We start from the raw sequence: 23,470 nt of genomic DNA on the forward strand, positions 1-23,470 counted from the left end.
AATTGGATTGATAAGCAGAATCAACAATAACATTGACATTGATAAAATTGTATCAATTCTCACTCCTACTCAGGAGTCAGTCTAAAATGCACATTTATTTTAATTGGTTGAACATGGGATCACAAAATCTTTGGGTAAATGATTTTAAATCGATTTGAAGTCTGTGGCTAACACTAGCAGAGCCAGCACCAGCAGCCTTTGGTTCTCCTTGCAGGTTAAATACCACAAGCCTGCGTTTGTTACACACCTCCTATTGATCAATTTTATGCTGGTTTAACAAGACACTGCTTACAAAAAACTGTATCTCCATTCTCTAGATGAAAGTACTGACAAACTGCTCCATACTTCAAGATGCCATCTGTCATCTGTGCCTGTTTACATTTTGGATAGTACAGCATCATATCATTATCACAGTAGCCATTAACTGAAGCTAGCTGAGCTAGTGGTGGGTAGATGCTCTACAGCTTAGACGCAACACATGACTGGATTTTGGCCCTATGATTGTAAAAATATGAATAATTTGTTCACTGGTGCCAGTTAGTGAGGGTGACATTTTTAATGGTTTAGTCCAACAAATACCCTTGTCCCTAGTATTGACTGTTGCCAAACTAAAAATGCAAAGCCGTATTGGACGAATAATTAGGATGCCATGCTTGGCTCTGTGTATATTGCACTGAGCGTTTTATTTGTACTTTTTATCCATCTTGCCCTTGTCTTCTCCCACTCTCTGCTCTGAGGACATCCATTAGAAAGGACACCAAATCAAACCGTGTGCCAGAATCTGCACTCCTTCCCGTCTAATCCTTCCCCCTGTGTTCCTCCCTCATGACAACCCCGATAACGGCAGACGCTGGCAGGCTATTTATACACCAAAACTGCCATTTGCATCCGAAAGCAAAGTTGGCGAGCATAGTTCTCACCACTCTCATAACACCCACAACAGGGGCCTCTTACAAATGTTTCCTTAAGTTTGACAGAGCATTATTCAGCGGGCAGGCTGGAGAGGGGGGGGCAAATGGCTGAGTAACCTTGCAACCCGTTGTGAAGGTTATCACTTTCTGAGTGGTGTAGCAGGTGCGGTGACCATTTCACAACCAATTACATTCCCTCTCGGTCATCACCGTTTGACAGTGGAGCCTTAGATGAATTTGAGATTGTACTGCTGTTTGGGATAACTTTACGACTTTCATCCTTCTTTCTTTACATTCAGACAAATACAGCCAAAACTACTGCTCAATAACCTGTATTTTAGCAATTGTATCACCGAATACTTCCTGGAAAGTACACTTTTATGTATTCCTGGTGATCTACTGGCCACATTCAGACTGATGGATGAGCAACTGGAGGTGCAAAAAAATGATTCTGGAGCCTGTGCAGTGTAGGTGCTGGCAGGCTGTCAACCTGCCAGCACTCAGCTGAAACCTCCAGTGATTGCATACAGACTTTAACACAGTCACATACGGACCACACAGGCCTCATCACAGTGTACAAACAGTGTTCCGCAGATGGAGTCATTAATAATCGAATGGTGGTACGAGCTGCAAAGAGCAAACTGTAGATGGCTGTGCGCACTCTGAAACTCTTGTGGTTGATGTGTGTTTGTTTGATTAAATATTACAATTTGTTTAGTTTAGCTGGAAAATTCACAATTATTCATTCCCTGTGAGCTACAGAAAATGATTTTCTTTGACTAGCAGAGCAATCAACCTGCTGCTTTGTCTTCAAACTCTTCCACCAGATCTCCCAGCGGAGATAAAACACTGTTATGCTGGCGCTCCTCTGAGGGATGACATTTATTTCCCGAAAGCATATACAGTGAGCATAGCCTTTATCAAAGCAACATACGACAGTGACATTTAAGAAAGTACCACGCTGCACTTGTTTGCACTTGTAAGGCTGATGATAAAGAGGCCTCTTCTTTGCCAGATACTTCATTAATGGCTTTCTGAATGTGAAAAAAGGGGACTAGAATTTTTATTGGCACTCAGCACGATTGTGCAGTCGCCATACGCACCTTGTGATCTAAGTCAATTAGCTGTGAAATGTGGGATTGTGCTGATGTCAGGTTTCAGTTCAAGTCATCTCTCTCCTGCTTTCAAGGTGGGCTACATAAAGGTGCAGCGCTTTTTTATTTTACATCACCAAATAGAGCATGACGAACCCCTGAAATTAGAAGGTGAACCATGGATAATACTTGTCAGTTTTTCAAGGGAAAATGACACATTCCTTCACTTTGTCTGCTCGAGTCTGCTCATGTCGGCCTTATTCAGGGTTTCTGAAGGCTGAAAGCCTTCCAAGGAAATATTGCCAGCACCACACATCAGAAGTACAAAATATCAATTATTTGTATCAGACACCCAGTCTATTCTCTGTGCTCCCTTGCCTCTAAATGTGTTCCCATTCAGCAGCTTGTGTTTCTCACCTTATTGTTCAGTATGATAGGTTACCCAGCAAAATTGGACATGTCATCCAAGCTAATAGATGTTTTCCTTTATGACCTTAAAGTTCATATAGTGGAGCTCCATCCAGCGTTAGAGAAATCACTGTGGTCTATTTATGTTTATGGTTTTCCTGTAATCGATTTTCATTTGCAGAACCCAGAGAAAAATCTGGACCACCTTTTAGAAAGGCCACCAGTGCCTCGACTAGAAATCAATATCCAACATCCATTTCTTTCCTGAACATGTTTTAAAGGAAAAAGCTCTAGACTTTTTTTTACATTAAACTTGTATGTTAAATGTTGCAAACGTTCAAGCTCAGGTTTTATTTAAGCTTACCAGAATACAGAAGAGCCCCACATGCACACCTAATGGCGATTCTGTTTTATTTAGTAGCAGGTCAGACAGAGGTCTTGTTTTAGCATGGACCGACAGAGTGTAGTCAGGAAATTGGATCACCAGTTTACAAAGCCAGTTAGCGTTGTAATGATGTATTCAGCTTTTTTAGGCCTGGTCATGGTCTTTTATTTCCTGCAAAGTAAGGTCAACCATAATTACTCCTAATGCAATCACACTATAGAAAGTGAGTCATGGTCCTCTGGTTATTAAAAACTCTTCATTATGAATTTCAAATGGGCCCACATGCAATTCAAATGAACATTCATCCCTCATGAAAGAAACATTCAATGCACTCTCATAATAATAGTGTACCCAACGTTAGTCCATGTATATACTGATTACTATAGCTGTCCTTGTAATATCTCCAACAGACAATCCTGTCTTAACTCATCTCTACAAAATTTATTTTTTTGTTCCACAACCTCAAAAAAGGTTCATTGTACTCACATGTTAGAGGAAATTAACTAATGGTTCTGGGAGGCTAAAGTGAGGCTATACACAATGAGCTTTCAGCATGCTACCAGCCTAACCAAGACAAATCTAACCTGCCGATTTTAAAGGGCCATCTTACCATTGAAAATCTCTACATGGTTGGAAATAGAGGGTGTGGGGGATGACACGCAGCAAATGGTCATGAACAGGAGTTGAACCTTTTGAGAAGAGGACTGTATCTTCCACTAGGGCAGTGTCGCCCCGAGTATCTTGTTTTATGATTCTGGGATGGTAAAATAGAAATTAGATATAATAGAAATTGAATGAAACTCCTAACTTTATATCAGTGTGTTCAACTTCAACACAGGCACATCTCTTGATTTGAATTGGGTACTTATTTGGGCATCACCTGACAAGCCATCAACAAAGCTGAGCTGCTTTCATTTTTGTGTCAAGAGTGGCACGATGCCACCAAACAGCAATATGAACGACTGATGGACACACACAGAGGCGCAGTAAAAACTATAATAAAACCAACCACCAAATATTGTTTTCTGAACGCTTAAGTTATAACATTAATATTCTGTTGTTTAAAAATGTGAATTGTGAACATCTTATTTTCTTTACATTATTTGCAAGCCTGAAAAATACTGCATCTTTTTGATATCGTAACTAGTTGCTATTTTCTCCAAATAAAAGACCTAAATGAGAATACTTATTTTTAAATGTGGAAAGTTGGGAGATATGTTGTATAAGACACACAATGTTCATTTTAAGCAGTCTTTGAATGTTCAAACAAAGACTGATGAAAAGTCTATTACACAAATATGTTTTTGCAGTGGTCTCCTTATTTTTTTCCTGAGGATCTTCCCCATGTCAGCATGTTGACAAATGCTTATAGGAATAGAACACACAATATACAGTAGCTGTTTAAGTTGTTTTAAATGTACCAAATCAATCAAATTTAAATCTTGGCAATCCATCACAAACTTGTTGAGATGCCTCCTGGTGTTGCCTGAGGAACAACATAATAGTTGTTGAGCTTGTTCATTCACTACACCTGCCATTGCTGCATCAATGCAGCTCATGTGGCTAAATGAAGAAATCACTGGGATATAAAGTAAGAAGAGAAGAGAGAGAAAAAAAAACTGGATAGAAACATTGACCTAAAAACAGGACTATCATACCCTCTTCCAAAGCAAAGAATAAAAAGTAAACACAACATGTCATTCAGGTGTGGATACAGACAGCAGAGGCTGCTAGTGTTCCCCACACTGAATGAAATCACAGCAGGTGATGTACACTTAAGGGGAAAGGACATAAAAGGTGAAATAAAATCCACAAAGGATCCACAAAGGGACCACAGAAGGTTCATTAATCTCTCCAATTACACCAAGTTTACAACTAAGCCTTGTTTCTGTCAGTGTTTTCTTGGTGCTTTTAAGGCCATCAGTGTACTTGATGTAGGAACACAAAAGAGTAAAAGTTCAAGAAGAAGAGCCAAACTTTCCAGAGAAAAACATTGAATACCAATGGAGTCTTTTGGATTCTTAACTGAACACCTTAACTGAACCGGTTACTCTAATAAAGACTTTTTTTCTTGACCTAAACTAAAAAATGTCTCAACAATCATAAAAAGAATCACTTAATTTTGCAGCTAGTTCATAGTTGTTTAAAGGTCCATCATGGGAATGAAGGTCTCAGAGTGTAATGCAGTTGCCTCTTTTCACCTTTGTGTACACTAAGTAAAAGGCTTGATCAGATTGAAGGCAGCAAGTGGTGAGACCTTCAGCTTAGTCCAGAGCCCTGAAATGCGCTCCCTGGACTCTGGAAAACAGCCATCATTGATCATCACTGTGCTGCTGAGAAAGATAAGATAAGACTCAATAAACTGCATTAGTCCTTTTACCTTGACTATCAGGTTTAACGGCGTTTGCTGGACAAATCAGAATGACGTCCCTGTCTCTCTGTTACTGCAGTCTGTCCACACTGCTCCCCATCAAAGTGGCAGTTGGAGACTGGCTGATTTCTCATTAGAGAGTGTCTCAATGGCTTTTACTTTCCATTAAAGCACATCAGCCATGACACGTGTTAATAATAAGGAATATCTCAGCATAATGGCTACCATCACAGGTTCAGAGCTGTCAGACGGTGAGTGTCACATGCTTAATAGATTCATAAAGTGGAGCTGCTTTTAGCACCTTGTGCTGACGATGTTCATGAATGGTGCCATGAAGTCAAATGTCACACTGTATGCAGGGTGACTAAATTTGTGGACAATAATGACAGGATATTGACTTACTCTGAAAAATATAAAACAGTAAGCAACCTGTCATTGACTGGGTAAACTTACATTTTGGTGAAGGAGAGGATTTTTTTTCATTAATTTACACCTGCACAGCAAATTTCTGAGATATTGTGTTACATAAGGAAACAGTTAGGACGCCTGTTTGACCTAAGGGTTAAAACGCAATGTACAGAGGTTACAGTCCTCAAAGTGGGTGGCTCAGGTTTGATTCTAACCTGCATTTATTCCCCACTCTCTGTCCCACTTTACTACTCTACCCAATATCCTTTCCATTCAATAGAAGACTTAGAAAGGCCAAAAACAAACAAAGGTTGAGCTGATTCATTAATATGCATTGTTTTTGGGAACATTGTTTATTTATTTATTTATTTACTTATTTTCTTTTTCCTTTTTATTCCCTTAAAAATAAGCTTAGCTTATTCACATGGTGGCCATTTTCCTCCAACTCCATGCTAAGGGTGGGAAGCTTAAATGTTTTTCTGAGAGGACTAATGTCAGAGTGCTGTGTTCCAGCCGTTGACTGTATATTAAATGGACAACATGCCTCCATCTCCTCCCACTGCGCAATGTGAAGCCAAAGTTCCCGCCATGATTGGTGCTGACATATTACAGCACTGATGTCACACCCCTGCTGCTAATCAAAGTACGCATTTAACTTACTGATGAAACGTCAAAGATTCCACAGTTCGGTACAGTCCCCAGCAGAACAGATTTATGTGTTGATTTAAATGAGGCATGGTTATGGAAAGATCAATGACTCTTGCTCTACGTTTGTCCTGCTATTCCTCCTCTACTTTACTAATCCAGTAAAAGGACACTGCAGAAGCCTACATTTGTCAACAGAGCTGTTTATCATCATATTTTTTTTATGTCAAATAACTAATGAAAAATTAAACTTCTCTGCATGATAAGAAATAACTGCTATGACAAAGAGAACGTTTGAGAATTATTCATGTGTGTACTCAAATTTTCTAGTTGGACTCATGTTCCATCTGTTATGATGGAGGAGGCAGGCATTCAATCAGTCCCTCCAGGATTTCGCAGGATTTTTTTGTGATTGTTGCGGCCCAAAAAGCCTGATTTTGCGACAGCTTTTTGAAAAAATTGCGGTGAAAGTTGCGATTTTTTTTTTGTTGCTTTTTTTCCCCCAATAACATCTCAGGGGCAAGTAAATATGCTATATTATAGTTGTTTTTAGAAAACATTCTTGATGTAGCCACTGACTGTATTTTGATTCTCTTGATTCACAGAAAAATGCCATGAAAGGACTATATTGCACATTTACAACGGTCCCTGAATGCATCTCACAGCGACTGAGGCACAGTCAGTCAGTTCACGCACTCTGAAATGAATCTGCATATTTGATGAATAGGAGTTGATCCAAACTTACTAAATGTGTCTGATGTATCACCAAACTGGATTAAATCAAGCTGTAGACACCAAGCTTTTTACGGTAATGGCGGCAACAACGTCAAACCTCGAATGTTAAACAGACGTCCCCCGGTTGTGTCATTGTCACTAACGCACACCGGGGGTAAAAATCCTCAATGAAGATGAGACGGATGCATGGAGGTGAGGAGAGCTAGTTCATAAAGCACACCTGCTGCAGGTAGATGACCAAGCGAACACTGAGCCCCTCAATCTATAAATAACAACGTTGTCATGTTCACTTGTCCTGCCTGCTGTCCACTCTCTTCACCCGTTCTCTGTGCGTGTTTTTCTGTTGAAAAGTGCCGATCAAGTGAGGACTTGCGTTTATGTTCCAAGGAAGTGAAATTGATGACTGAACCGATGACGTACAGGGGCTGAGATTAAGATAATTGGTCAAATATATTGCAAGGCCGCGAAAAAATCGCGCTGATTGGTTGAGTTTGCGTTGATAGTTGCGATCGCGAAATCGCAACTTCCTGGAGGGACTGTTCAATCAATCAATCAATCTTTATTTGTATAGCGCCAAATCACAACAAACATTATCTCAAGACACTTTTACAAACATAGGAGGTCTAGACCACTCTAGAACCAGACTCATGTTAGACAGCCATCATGCCTCGACCGAGTTGGGACTGGAAAGAGGGATAGAGGAGAATAAGAGACAGAGGGAGCGGTGATAGTGATGAGACGAGTAGTAGAGGCTGTTGCCGCTGGAGTCCAGCACATCCGTATCAGCTGGAGTCCGGAACGTCTAAAGCAAACATCCAAAGTAGAGAGGGTGTCTGCCTCCCAGACCGTGAATGGTAGATGATACCAAAGGAGAGAGGCCTGATAACTGAAGGTTCTACCTCCCATACTACTTTTAGAGACTTGCGTCGACCAGCAGGCCTGCATGTGGGGAGCATAGTGTTCTAGAGGGGTAATATGGCACTATAAGCTCTTCAAGATACAAAGGTGCCTGATTTTTAAGGGCTTGGTAGGTTAGAAGAAAGATTTTAAATTATATTTTACATTTTATGGGGAGCCAGTGGAGAGAAGCTAACATTGGAGAGATGTGCTCTCCTAGTTCTTGTCTTTACTCGAGCTGCAGCGTTTTGAACTAGCTGGAGAGTTTTTCGAGACTTATTAGGGCAGCCTGATAAAAGGGAATTACAGTAATCTAACCTGGAGGTAACAAATGCATGGACTAGTGTTTCTGCATCACTCAGAGACAAGATGTGTCTCAGAGTCAGAGTTTATGCAGGTGACTGCAGCCAGTCACCAGGGGGAGCTCTAAAAATTATGGTTTCACTTGGGATAACTTTTGCTTTGTCAATTATGTTGTACAGCCTGTGGTTCCAGCTTTGTAAGCTGTAAAAATTAAGGGAATCTGACTCATCATAATTATTCCTGTATATCTTGTTTGATCAGCAACTGGAAAGAAAATTGACAGTAGAAATCTGGAGGGATGTTGGGCCATATTTCAAGTTAAAACAACATGTTTAATGAGCCATAAGCTATCATTAGCCAATAGCTTATCAATCAACAACCACCACCAAGCTAGCTTCGTGTTAGCCAGGAAGCTGACATTAGCTGTTGTCTTTCAGTTGACAATGTTTTAACAGATTTGTTGTTTTCAGTGATCATTTCAGTTAATGTTCGACCCAAATTTTGTAAAACAATGAAAAACTGCTCACTCCTCTTACAGCATTTCACAGTATACAGGGTCACACATTTTTTACTCTCTCTCTCTAAGATCCCACCCTGCTTGATGAAAGTTGGTGATCCCATACTTGCTACCCTCTCTAGATCACTGACAACATTGAACTAACAGTGCTTGTTGGAATGAAGAGCCAAGCAGCAGCCATGCTTTGTTTCCTAATAAGTCAAAGAAGGTGTACACCAACACACACAGTCCAAATATTGTTCAGTCCCAGTGCTAAGCTAGGTGTGCTGCATCAGCTAGTTTTTGTAATTGAGGTTGCTGTACTCTCAGAAAGGTTCACTTAGAGTAATGTAAGTGAAAAAAGATGCACTCTACTACGGAACTGCTATGCACAGCTAACTTGGCTGTCTAAAACATTGTCTTAGCAAAAAGCAATACAAGATGGAAGATAAATTCGCACTTTTGCACCAAGCAATTAACTCTCCTAACACTGTCTTTGGCAGCAACAATGGATTTAAAGCTTTATAAATGCAATGCTTGGGTGACAGACCCTTTTTCACAGGCCATCAAGGATGAAACGTCAGTTAGATTTAGGATATAGCATTTTCAGTCTTGGTTTCAATTTGAATTTCCTTGTCTTCTGATCCCAGATGAAGAATCTGAGATGAGAAAATGCTTGATATCCATTTATTTTGAATGACTACGCAGCCAAGATGGATTTGGTGCAGGGGGGGTAGATAAGCACAAAATCAACCCAGCGTATCATCAAACAGAGGCAGATGTAAACACCTCATTGGACACATTTATAAAGCTACAGACACTGTTCAAAAAGTACAGAAGACAGTTGCCAAAGTCATCAAGGTCCAGTCTCTGGTGTCTTCCAAACCCAACACGCTAAAAATTTTACTGTTAATTGTACTACAGTACAATCATCTTTTTAACATGAAACCAAAAAAAAAAAAACCTCGAACAGGTCTATTATATAGGATATTTTATTCTTATTTACACATAACCTTTATATTTAGTAAAACCTCTAACCTGTTTCTTGGTCCACAGAAAGGCATCACAACACCTTCCAGCATATTAATGCTTATGATTTATGCTCATAACTTTGACCTCACGCAGGGATTTTTAGAGCCAGAGTGATACAGTACAAACAGTTAGTACGATAAAGAATGTAAATAAGTGTCGTCCCTGAGGACAAACAGAAAATCATTGCCTGGCCTATAAAGATAATCTTACTGTTCATTACATTCATACACACAAGCACACATTGTTTTTGCAGTACATTATCGATTGTACTGTATTCTGCCCTTTCAAAGCATCACTGTTTCATCCCTGTTGTGCTGGTTCTTCTGCAGATAGACGATCTCTTTCACTGAGGAATGTTGTGGAAAGTGTATGGCAAAAATTCCTGTGCATACTAAAGAAGCATTCTGCCGTCATAAAGATTTACCACAAAGCTGTTTGACATGGTGCATCTGTGTAAACATGGCCCTATGTGTAAACAAGGAGGCTCGGCAGAGATGAGGCACATAATTGTTTCTCTGTATATGTGTATGATAAGACATATGAGTTCTATAGGAGTTAATGAACAGTGGCAACTGGTAGTTTTAATATAAAGAAATATAAAGAAGAAAAAAGTATTTTTAAAGTTAAAGTCCGTCTTGAATTGTGACTCAATGCAGACCTGCTGTTCTTTCATAATGCAACATAATTATACTGAAGTCCTTTCATTGTCATAATGGCCACACTCTGAGACAAGTAATTAAAGCTGGGGTTGGTAATCAGATTTAGATACACTTTTTGTCATACTGGTTAAAATGATCTTTATGTCCTGATGGCAATCAATACATGATGTGTTCCTAAAAAAGAGTGAAAAAAAGCTGCTATCTACAGCCAGAGTGAACCTGGGAAAACACCAACCAATCAGCGTTTTTTGGGTCCCCAAATTTTAAACCAATCAAATCCCGTCCAGCCGTTCTGCCCGCCTCCTGCGCGTACATTTCCCCGGCGTGCACTCCTCCGAGTCCCCGTCTCCTGCCTCTGCTTCCCCTGCCTCTATTTACTGCCCCTCTCACTAGACCTCGGGCCTGTCCCCTCTGACCTGATGAGGTGCTTTGCTCAGGACTGTAGTCCGGATCAGACTCTAAAAAGCTCTCACCAACAAGCAAAAGAGTTAATGACATTCCGTAAGTCCTACAGAAAATGTAGATGTACTGTAGCGTCCGTCTGGACGCTGCAGGGATGACGAGCCGATTCGTGAACACGTTGAGTTTCAATAATCGGTCACTGTCGGCCGTGAGCACGCCAACCAACAAAGCAACAATCAATGTTTGAATGAATGAAGAACTTCTCCTCTTGTCTCTCCTCTCTCCCACTCGCACACTCTACACCTCTCCTGATGCCTTCACTGACCGTCAACACTGTAGGAATTAAGAACATCTACACTGAACACGTTTAACAAACAGTAGAGCTGTTACAGTATTATATGTGTTATAACTTTTCTCCTGATATCGTGTCACCAGTACAACTGGATAATGCTAGCATGATAGTTGTGAGTACTAACAGCAGCCATGTTTGTTTGTGTTTTTAACTTTCACTATGATAATGTTTTGGTGAGGACCGGTTTTGAGTCAGTCACCATCCTATGGTCGCAAGTCAGTGGCGCTAGTGCTTGTGAGCGGGGGGGCGTCATTTCGGAGGAGCTCCGAGGGGAAGGGGGGGAGGGGTTAGACGGAGTCCTGAGGAAATGCTACATTCAAATTCATGCTAGTTTTCCGAGATTGCCAACCCCAGCTTTAATAGCATGGTGGAACAGCAGAGGTGAAGTTCATACACCTCATAATTCTTTATTACCTCCACAAAGCAGCCTTTTCTCAGTTATGTACTCTTTCTATTTCAGCATCCATACATTGAAATTCAACTTATACAGAAATACATAAGCTTGCCCCCCAGAGATTGTCCTATTCCAGAAAACTGCTGGAAGTGTCTGGACGCACATTTAGAGGATCTTACAGCAAGACAGTTTGAAGTGTTTGATTTACCTCATATTTACCCAGGAGCATCTGAAAGAAAAGATGAAACACAATGGGAAATGTGTATGTGAAAAATGTACTTGCTAAGTTTCTAAGTTAAGACAAGATGCTTATTTGACGACACTGAACTCTAAATTGAAGAAACTTGACAAGTATTTTTTTTCGTACCCCATTGACAGATAACAAGCAATTCAGCTTTCATTTTTTGCATGTAATATTTTGAAATAAAAATCAAATGCAGAGAGAGGTATTTTATTTATTAACAGTATTACCCAGTACCCAGGAAATGTTGCTCCAAGCAGCAAGTGGTCTACCATGTGCAAATCAAGCTAGTGACATGGACTAGGCTAGTGGAGCAGCTTTTCCCTCCCTCAGATCATACATTTAAAGAAACTGTTTGCATATACTGAGTGACTGAATCTTAGTCTGAGTGAATAGACTCTTCGGTTTGAGACCAGAAGAGGTTGATAGTGTCAGATAGTGTCAGATAGTGTCAGATAGTGTCAGATAGTGTCAGAGCTATAAGCTGCACAAACACTGCACAGTGGCTTCACGGAATGAGAATCATCACAAAGAACTGCTTATTTTATACCGATTTGACTCTTATTCTATTCTAGATTTTATGGTAGATCTATACAACCCTTATACCTGTTAGTTAAATACAAATCTTCACCCATGAGCTTAGCTTAAAGACTGGCTTTGTCCTAAGATTAAAGCAAGTCCACTTACCAGCATCCTTATATCCCAAGAATTTGGGAGTTCAGATCAGGTATATCTTTTGTATGGCTGAAGTTTGAGATGGAGAGTGTTAACTTTTGGATTTCTCATGGACTCGACCTCAGTGGGAAAGACATATGAACCAAGGCGACCTAGGTAATGGCCATGTGTCAATTGACCTATCCATTTCCAGAGGGCTTTATTGGTCTTGAAACGTGACCTGAAGACGTCTGCCTTGAGCACCGAGGGGCTTATATGGGAGTTGGTTGAAAGCCTGTTGCATGTCATGCTAACTCTCAAGGGGATGTTTTGAGTCTGTTTGGGATGCTGCGGGCTGTGACAGAGACTTGGTATTTCAGAATTTGGGATTAAGGACAAGCTGATCGTCTAGGTATGAGGAATTAGTGGCCCTTGGACATGTTTTTTAAATGTCAAAGACGGTTGTGGCTGTGGTGGATATACCACAGCCACAGGGAGAAGCCATTTTGAAGGCAGAGAAAAACACCATATGGCCTCAACAGAAATGCTGTGCACTTTAGATATTGCCAGTTGTATTTAAGATAGCCAAAAAACAGAACAACAAATGGGGTTTTAATTTTCATTTTATTTGGGGAGCGTTAAAAATAGCACTGGCCTTAAGGAACCTGTGCAGTTTTAATATGAGGCCTTGCCTCTTTGTGAATAAGTCACACGAGTGCAGTTAGCTGTAGTATAACCCAATAAACTTTCACTGTGTCCTGCTTGAATCTTTGCTTCCTCTTCACTTTTTATGTCTTCCATATTTTCCCTCCCACGCCCCCTTCTCTGTTCCTCTGCTGCTTCTCCTCTTCTTTTTCCCTTTTTCATGTTCCCTTTCTCACCCTGTGTCTATCATTTTTTCCTCTTTTTCTTCTTTTCTCTCTGGCTCTTCTCTTCTTTCTCTTGTTCCCTTTGAAGTGCTAAACAATGAGAGGGCTACACTCCCTGTTAAGCTTGTAGGGAAATCCAGGCTGAAGCTGCATGGCACAGTGCAGCATGGCAGAATCATGTCCTCAGAACCAGAGGAGGAGGAGGAGGAGGAGGAGGAGGAGGGGGGGAGCGTCAGAAACATGGTCAGCGGTGACAATGACTGCACTGTGACTTGATAGGCGAAGCTGTCACCAGACGACATGAGCTAAACCTGGCTGATGAAAGGGAGGACTAATATGCAATCCATCTATGATTTCTCTGATTGCTGAACGTTGACAACCGTCCATTTTGACAGCATGTGTGTGAGACGATCACGGGTTAATTACAGAGACCTGGAGATTTGCATGTCAAACCATGTTGACTATAATGATCGAGTTAAAGGATTTCATTAGTCCAGCATGTCAGCACAGAGGAAGAAGACAATCACTCCTCCTTCCATTGTCTTCCTCCTCCCCTTCTTTCCTTTTTTCTTTGTAGCATGCGACCTCAGACACATCCATGTGGTGATGAATGCTATTCATTACTGAAGGATGGAACGGGAAATGAAGCGAAAATGAGTGCTTTGGGAAGCAATCCGTGACTGGGGCATATACTCTCGTCTGCGGAGGCATCTGAGACATGTGTTTATCCACTCCCACATGTTTCCTCGGAGCTATATCTCACACTTACTCACATTATGCCGTATGCACCTCCCTTTGAAATCTGATGCTGCCTCACTCCTCTCCAATTTCCCTCTTTTTTTCTGTCTCTGTCTTCTCTTTTTTTTCTTTCAAATTCATACACACCAATGCCAACACAGCATGATGTTCTTTTATGCGGGCCTTGATACATTTCCTGAGTAAATCTGTCTTATAGAGCGAGCTCAATATGTATAATTCACCCTCCATCAAGCAGCCTTAATGCAAGCAAATCTCTTTTTCCTCTTCATAGTGACATGACTGATTCCACGTGGGGATTTGTGATGACAGCTTGACATTTTGTATTTATTTTAATAAATCACAGAGTTTATTGAGCTTGTATCCCTGTAGAAGAAAGACTGTATGTACCACATTTGCCTTTGCCCTGCAAAAAACCTGCAGTGGTGTTTTCAACACTTTGCAAAGCATGCTGGTTTAAGATTGCTTCACTCTCTACGGTGCTCTGTACTTTCATCAAACGAGTGTTTAATTTGTTTGATTACTTTGATGAAGTGATCAAGTTTTAAGTTCTCCTCATGCTGCTCGATTTACCTGAATCCTGAAGCTCCCTGCAGGTCCTTTCACTCTGTTAGAAGAGCAGTTCAATAACTATCAAGCCTATACTGAAAATTAAGCTCACATGGATGCAGGCAGTGATGACTTAGGTAATACATTTACTCAAAACTAAGATCATTTGAATTTTAACTGCATAATAACACCACCTTTGTTGCTGTTACTCACATCAGTCAGCATATAGACACCCAAATTTTACAAATTAAGCTACTATCGGATGATGTAATTGTTTAACATTTTGTTTCAGGATCACACACTAATCACCCATACAATTACTAGTAACCACACAACCGAATACAACAGCTCCACGTTAAATTCCACTCAAACAAAGTGTCTTCATTTTAATTTTTTTGTTGTTATGATTGGAAAATAGATGGATTTAAATGGCCAATTTCACATATGATTTTTAAAAAGGTATCAGAAATACATAAAAAAACACATTCATACATAAAACACATTAATACATCAAATGCAATAATAATGCTGTACAATTTAAGGCTACTCTCAATGGATACATAAGACAAAATCAAGTGTTTGTGCGGGTCTGTTTCTTTATGAATGGCTGAAGAGTTCTGAGACTGACAGAAAAGGTGGGACAAAGAAAGGAAACAACTGAGGAAAACATTATGTGCTGATGTTTGATGAGAGAATACGTGAAAAGATAAATGTTTTTCATCTGTTTGTCTTTTAGGTGTGTGAATTTCACTGCAAGGCGAGATGTGGTGTGGTCACAGGAACTCAAACCAGGTATTTCTTTCTCAGATTGTTTTCTTTTGGTTCAACTTGTGCATTTGTGTGCATGTGTACAGTGGTGCCTGGTCTATGTTGCCCACAGTAATGCAATCTTCTGCCATGTTTTTTTTTTACTCTGATGGGCTATAGAGAGACATCCCAGAGATGAACTGACTCGGACAGGATGGACTATGAGGTTTTTAAAGTGTTGCTTTGCAATGTTTTATTGATGCCTCTTAGGCAGTCAGCCTGGACATCTCAGAGAAAAATATCGTGCCATCATAAATGTGCTTGTCCAGGGTCTGCTTGGTAAATATTTAAGGCACCCCTCCATCAGGATTGACAACTCCCTTGAACGTCTGAGGCTGAGTTTACTTTATAGTGAGAGTTTTCCTTCAGTAAGGGTCTAAAGCTTTGAGCAGTTGTGACTCAACTACACAGGGTGGTAAATATGTTTAAGATCTATATACAAAATAAATACACTTACATCAACCCAGTGACTGTACACAGTGGCCAGGAGCATGCTGTAGTCGACCGAGCATCAGTCACAGTACAGCTAGCTGTCAGATTGTTGCTAAGATAACAGATAAGTCTAAATTGATGCCTAATGTCTCAGTACAATTCAAAATAATTTGCTGGGTTTGCTGGATTTGAGTGGCTGTGTGAAGCAGTAACTTCCTGTTGCCAATAGGTGGCATTGTGACTTTTGTAGAAAGATAAATAAGCCATGTGTTCAGGCTTGGGGCCCCTAATGAGCCTGGGGAATTTCCTGCAGATATGTTGATTTGAAGCAGAGCTATATCAGTTAAATATTTTATGGTGGGATGCCATGTCAAGATCATAATAAGCCGCAATGCTATGACCACACCCTCTGACGAAAACTTGCAGATTTTGGTATACACCAAAACCAACATCACAAGAATATCCTGACCCAATGTTATGCAGATATTCTCATCTGGCTTTGAAATGTAGCTCAAAGAGTGCCAGCATGAAATGTATCTCCCAATAGGGCGTTTGAATGTGTTCAGGTTCCAAACTCTCAACATACATGTAAAGTTGCTCCAGATTGAAGCAATTGAAGCATGCATTGCTGATATAAGAGCTCCAGTTTCATGGCGAAATATTCAACTTTGAGGGCCCACCAAGGCCACGCCCTTTGAGTTTTGTACAAAAGCTGAGATCCTTACCATGTGAAGGTCTCTTTACAAGTTACACTGTTGCAGGCCAAAAGAGTTGAGGAGATTCAGCAACATTGCCTTATCACTGCATTTTCTACTTCTACCAGTCCAGTTTTCTGTGGACGGTCTGTGAGCTACTGTTAAAAGAGAGAAAGAGATACAGTACTTAAGCATGCAAATGGTGGGTTTTATCTCAGTGTGAATAGTCCAGGGAATTATTTCAAACACTAAAAAAAAAAAACAGATAATGCAGATGTACTTATGTGTTTGACCTCCACAGTAAGATTATTCTCAGTTTGCTCTTTTGAGAGTTCAAAGAAACTTTGAATGGGTATAAAAAAAACAAACTGAATAAATTCTCGATTTGCAGTTAGTTTATTTTGGCGCTTGAAGGGCAGGACGAGTTAGTTGGTCTGTTTATTGTCCCTGGGGCTTAATTAATTTTCACAGAAAACAGTTACAGAGGCTCACAAAAACATTTAACAAATCAATCAAAACTAACAGCACAGGTTGATAATAATGACTTTTCAATCAAAAAACTAGAAATGATAAATGTTGATTCTGTGGCTTCTGCTTGGAAGCAGCTCAGTGAAGCACAGATATGTGTGTGTGCACTGAAGAGCGCCTCACTTGACTGATATTTCTGTAATTATTGATAGAATTTTCACAAAAGTGGCTTTTCACACCTGGTTGTCAAAAGTTTTAGCCAATATTTGTCCTTGCACCAAGCTTACTAATCACTCTTATCCTCCTGCAAACCTTTTATGGATGCCAGATGCAAGTGTTTAGGGTTTTTTAAATCTGCACACACACGCACAGACACACATGTCCATGCACACTCACAAAGACTTTGTGAGTGGACTGTAGAAAAATAAAAAAAGGGGAGGTAGAAGAAAGATGGGAGACTTAAAGAGGCAGCGGTGCAGGATGTGGGGCATGTTCCACAGCATGTAGGATCTACGCTGAGAGAGAGAGGTTGAAGCATAAACGGGAGTGGAGATGGAGCTGATGGAGTTCAGATGGTAATACTCTGAGATTGTATGTTGGATAAAGCAGAGGCTCAAACTTCAGAGCCTCATGGAGCCAAGGAAGGGATTGGGATCTGAATTTGGCCATACAGGTCAGCCTTTATATTTATAAGTCAGTGAAATCACAGCCGAGGTTGTAGTCAGGCTTCAGTTCAGTGGCTTCTGATTTGAAGGACTGTTGTTTGTCTGCACTGCTGTATAAAGGGCTCAGTGAAGGTACCATTCATCTCAGGACCATTGTGGGACCACGGAATGTAGCTTCATCATTTCTGACCCTGACTCTTTGAGAGAGAAAGAGAAATGGAGAGATCGGAAGGAGAGAGAGAAGCCTTTTATACTGTACAGTTCAGCACTGTTCCACAGCTCCACTGTAAAACTAATATATTCTCTCTCCTAACTCAAGCCCTAAATGCATCCCCCTGACAAAACAGTAATCAGTGCACAGTTTCTCCCCTAATGGGATGTTTATGATTGTTCTTTCACTCATCCCCAGTTTCATTTGGATGTTTCCACTAGGCAGAGCACATACAGCAATTCCATTCAGGGAGCCTGCTCTGCCTGGCATCTTGTTTTTCCTTGTGCGTTTGTGTGTGACTTGATGTCTGGAAGACAGCACTTACACAAACCTGCAGGTCATCTGGAAATCAGTTTAAACAGGTTGGGGTAACTTACAATTCAAAGGTGTTTGGGTGCAGAAAAAAATGTTTCTGTTTGCTGTGAAGGTCACCGGTGTGTTCAGGGAATGTTTGTGCTCAGGGGACTTCAATTCCTTTTCTGTATTTGTTGGACATGTTGCCACAAATCTGTTTCCTAGAAATTGAAAATGTCTTCATTGATTTCCGAATTACATTTTGAAATAACTGCTGGTGTGTTTTATAGTGCTTTAAGAGGATTGCCTATTTCTAGCAGGACACACGAACATCATATCTTCTGTTTCCATTAAACTGATAAATTCAGTTTCAAAATAATTGCAACTTCCCAGGTGCATTCATTTCCAACATTTATTTTTATGCTAATAGAACACCTAATTTCAAGTCCATTACTGTCCCCTCAGATTGCATGAGCTGTTTCCATTACTTCTATTTGAACTTAGTTTCTGATTGACAGAGCTGCTCCCTATGAAGCAGCAACATATTTTTGATCAGCACTGACAGGCACAAACTGCACTGTCAAACTCATAATCATCCCCTATTCATTAGTATTGGCATAGCTATACTAGTTTTGAAATTTACTTTATTAACATTTCTAGATAAAAGTACTAGCAGTTGTTAAATCTAAGCATATATACCTACATATTGAGAAAACAGGTGTAGTTGTTTCCAGTCCGATGTTCACATTGGTTACTATGGGGACTTTAAGTTAGCTAGAGACATCAGATCATGTGACCTTTTTGCATCACATGCTGTTAAACTATCAAGTTTAGACACTATGATTGCATCTGTCCTTTCCCCTTACACCTGCTATATCTGCATCAACCTGTGAAGAATACCAGAGCTTTCCATGTGTTATGTGGCGGTTAGTGGTTTTAGGTCTTGTTTGCAGCATTACTGACCCATTCAGACCCCCATGATCCCGAAACTAGACCCACAAGTTTAAAAGGCACCCATGGCTTCTTACACTCCAGATATTTTTAGGTGTTTACAAAACTTGTCAGAGGAAATGTGATGCTCTTTTCGCAGCTTATTTCAAGTAACATCTCTGACATTTTGTTCCTGTTATTTATTGCGTTTAGGATTTGAGTCTTATCAGTGTTGAAGCATGGGGCAGTGAGTATAAATCTTTGTCTGCAATGTCTGCAAAGGCTTTGAACACTTGCATTTGTGCATATAGGAAGTCATCATTTTTTCAGTCCGTTGATCTCTCTTAATCAAGGTGATCTTAAAACATTGTCTAAAATGTAAAAAAAAAAAAGATGACATCAGTCCTTTATTCTCCTTGAGGGGGAGGCATAAGACACATTTTTACTGCCAGTGCTGGAAATTCTTGTACTAATTTGTTTTATTTGGCCTATTTAATAAACTAGGACTGTCAAAGTATTTGTTTTTAATCAAGATTAATCATATTATTTCCACAGATAACTCACGATTAATAGCAAATTTATCACACATATTTTATCTGTTGTAAATGTAACTTAAAGTGATATTTTCCAGTTTTTACAATACGATAGGATAGGATAGGATGTGATATGATACGATGTCCTTTATTGTCCCTGTAGGGAATTTTGTCTTTGATATCAGTGCTGCACACGTTGCCTGTTTTATAACACTTGGCAACATGGAGTGGACAAATCTACTTACTTTATGCAAATGTATGATTGTCATAATTGCAAAAGTCAAAAACAATGAGGAACACTGTCCTGGACATTCTCCAGAATAACCTTAAGGCTGCTGCATGCTCCAAAAATAAACTAAAAGTATAGCAAGGCGAACTCAAGCTCACAAAGCAAGAACTGACCGGCATATTGACCAGAGTGTAACATTACTTAGTAATGCTAACACAATGTAGTGTCCAACTCTAATCTTATAAAGGTTAATTAAACATCCCCTGTTTCTGTTAAGCAGCTCAACACAAAACAATGGACCTCATGCATCACAACAACTGACAAATTGTAGGCTAGATTGGTCAGTTACATTTCCCATCACTCAAAGAGCTTTCTCTGGATCCTCTGCATGTAAAGCAGATAATATAACACAATGTCTCACCTCACATGGGGAAAATAAGGTATATTTCACATAAAGGTATGATATATCCTGAAGTCATGCTGGAAAAAAGAAGGTTCACTTCAGCATGTCTACCCAACAAGAATGTGGTCTGTCCATTGTTAAAGGGAGTATTCTGGAGACACATTGTGTGACAAGTAATAGAATGGAATCCTTGCTGCAAAGCCCAAAGCTATGATTAGGGCTGATTTCTAATGCTCTTCATTTACTGTTTGTCTGACAGCTGTCTGTCACCACTCCCGTCTGACTCCAGTGTATTCCAGGCGTCTCAGCTGTGGACTTCTTGCAAACCGTCTGTGCACGAAAATTCAAATCCCATCTCTGTCACGTCACTTCTGTCTGTTTGGCTGTGTTAAAGGCATTTATGGACTTCATATTATTTGTCTTTTATAAGCACCTACAAACACACACAAGCACACGCACACTTATACTCAGGAAACAAGAAAGAATTGGGTGCAGAAATGAACTTGCAGCTGCCACTCAGGTGTTTGCAGGTGAAAATGACAGAGTGGTTTTATAGATGAGGTGTGTGACTGTGAAAGGCACAGCTATTATGCTCATGGAAATGAAATGTCCCCACTGAAGTCTAGATGGAGAACATTGTAGGCTAAGCACATTTGGCTGAATTCAGGATTTTTCATTTGATTTGTCATGGCCTGTTTGACGAGGCGGTCCTTTTTTGTTTCACATCATGAGCACTTTCAGTGAGGCAGATTTATTTTTCTGTATACTAGGCATGCAGGTCAAGGGTATTCCTTCAAGGAGGGATGTTTTATAGTTTTTGATCTCACTCCACTCTCCACTTTCTGCATGCTTTTAGTTCTTCATTTTGGCCCTGTCTCTATCTTATCTCTCTTTGACATCTACATCCTTTATCTCCTCGATCTTATCTGAAGTGCCAGATGTAAGGAAATGCACACTGAAAGAGAGCGACAAAGAGACAACAGGACTCAAAATTAAGCAAAGGAGAGTAGAAAGAGAGAGAGACAGAGAGAGAGGGAGAGAGAGTGTGTGTAAATTGTGTAAGGGAGTAAAAAAAAAGAAAATATTGAAAGATTTTCAGCAGGTGTCGTTAAACTTTGTCCCCACACAAAGTAAGAATAAAAAGTTATTGTGTTGTATGATTTTTTTCTTACGACATCTTTCTTTTTTTTACAACCAAGCATCTTTTTTATTTTCTAGACAGCCAGTTAAATTTTTTGCTGAGGGTTCTGTCCAAGCCATAATCTTCTGTGTCTGTGAGACAAACCACAATGCATCTTAATTGTCTTGTTTTGGCTCTGTATTGATCTGCACAGGGTGATAAAAGGTTAAATTGTAGCTCTGCGCATAAACTCCGACACCAATCAGTGTCCTCTCAAAGCACTCACTTTGTCACAATTGATCCTTGTTTGCAGAGTGTCAAGTTTTGATGGATAATAAGCACTTGATTCAATCCCGCCTAATTTTGAAGTTGAAAGTCTGCTAGTCAGTTGCAGAAGTCGACCGCTCTTCCAGGTGCTAATGGACTCTGTAGAGGTTGCCCCTGGTCATAAAAGTAATAACCTGTGGTAGCTGTCAAAAGAGCTCTCTCCCCTAGGTAGCTGTGGTGCACTCAGAACAGGAGAAGAAAAGGCAGGAAGAGGGTAGGAAGAAAAAAAAACGGCACGAGGGAACATTTTCATTACAGGCTTCTATGTTGGTTTCTGTAGCCGCTGGGATTCCTTGTAACTGATCTGGTACTAGTTCTCTGGTCCCCATGTGTTCCAATTATCAACCCCCTCTGGTTCTATAAGCCCATGTGAGCAGTCAGAAGACATCATGTCTCAAGACTGTCTGCTGTCACATGGCTGCAGGCTGCTGAAAGAAGGAGTGATGAGAAGTATTAGAGAAAGAAACATGGAGTTATTTCAATTTCATTTGTGGCCAGTTTACTTGTCATTATATAACCAAGGCTCCTGTAAAGAAATCAACGTGTTAAGATTAACAGCGGAGCACAGGATTATGAACCATAAATTACTCCGTATCAGAAAAGTACCAAATGTTCAACAAACTCGAAACATTAGCTCCGAACTGAGGAGTTAAATTCTCCTCAAGCACCTTTTAGCTTATAATAATAATAATAATAATAATAATAATAATAATAATAATAATAATAATAATTCATTTTATTTATAGGCGTCTTTCTGGACACCCAAGGTAACCTTATAACATAGAAATAATTAAAGGAACACTCAACAGTAAATAGATACAGACATTAGAATAAAGAATACAATACTAGAAAAATGAAAGGGGGAAGGGAAGTCATTCCAGTCCCAAACAGACAGATTAGAGTGAGTATGCTTGGCGGAAAATAATAAAATGTTTTATCACATTTAAAATCCCATTATTTTGTATTTCAAAGAGTTTTAAGTCGATATTATTAGGTCTTAATTTGGAATCAAATGCATGCAATGAATTGACATTGATCCCAAGGCTGGTGTTCTTTGTGTTTTGTCTCCTGTTGCTGTTCACTCATTTTGAAATTTCAGCCGTGCATGCAGCTACACGTCGCTAGCATAACTTGTTGTGTTGTGTAAACACTGCATGTGTTTTCAATGGGCATGCTCAGTAGTGTGTCTTATATTCAGTTAATGTGTGTATAGTCTTAGGGTGTATTTTGATTGTTTTTTGCAAAATGAGTGACATACTCAATTCACATCGTAAAAAAAAGACTATCTTAGACTAAATATATTGCACTTTCACATATCATATCATATCATATTTGACATTTTATTATTTCTATAAGTAATTTGGCTACATCCACACAACTTCTGCAACGTGACTCAAGCAGTACTATTGCCAAGCAACACATACTAAAAATGAAATAGTTATACTATAATAGTGATATACTGTGCATCAGCTTTCAAAGAATGCCTTTGACAGTGCTTTTAAATTTGATAAACAGATCAGCTCTGTTGTGAAGACGAGCTTCTTCCAGCTGAGACTTCTAGGCAAAATAAAGGCCTATCTTCCTTCTCATGAGTTTGAGAGGGTGATACATATGTTTATCACTTCTCGCCTTGATTATTGTAATTCTTTGTATTGTGGTGTTGATCAGTCGTCTCTTCGGCGCCTATAGCAGGTTCAGAATGCGGCTGCACGCCTGCTGACTAGGAAGAGACGACTGGATCACATCACACCTGTTCTGGCTTCTCTTCACTGGCCTCCTGTCAGCTTCAGGATCC

General features: G+C 39.9%; 1 pseudogene; it reads left to right on the top strand.

The window, feature by feature from the left end:
- Positions 1-23,470, top strand: part of LOC117812101 — a 294,303-nt pseudogene that overhangs the window by 23,500 nt on the left and 247,333 nt on the right.

The sequence above is a fragment of the Notolabrus celidotus genome, chromosome 4 (assembly GCF_009762535.1).
Source record: "Notolabrus celidotus isolate fNotCel1 chromosome 4, fNotCel1.pri, whole genome shotgun sequence".
Lineage (NCBI taxonomy): Eukaryota > Metazoa > Chordata > Actinopteri > Labriformes > Labridae > Notolabrus > Notolabrus celidotus.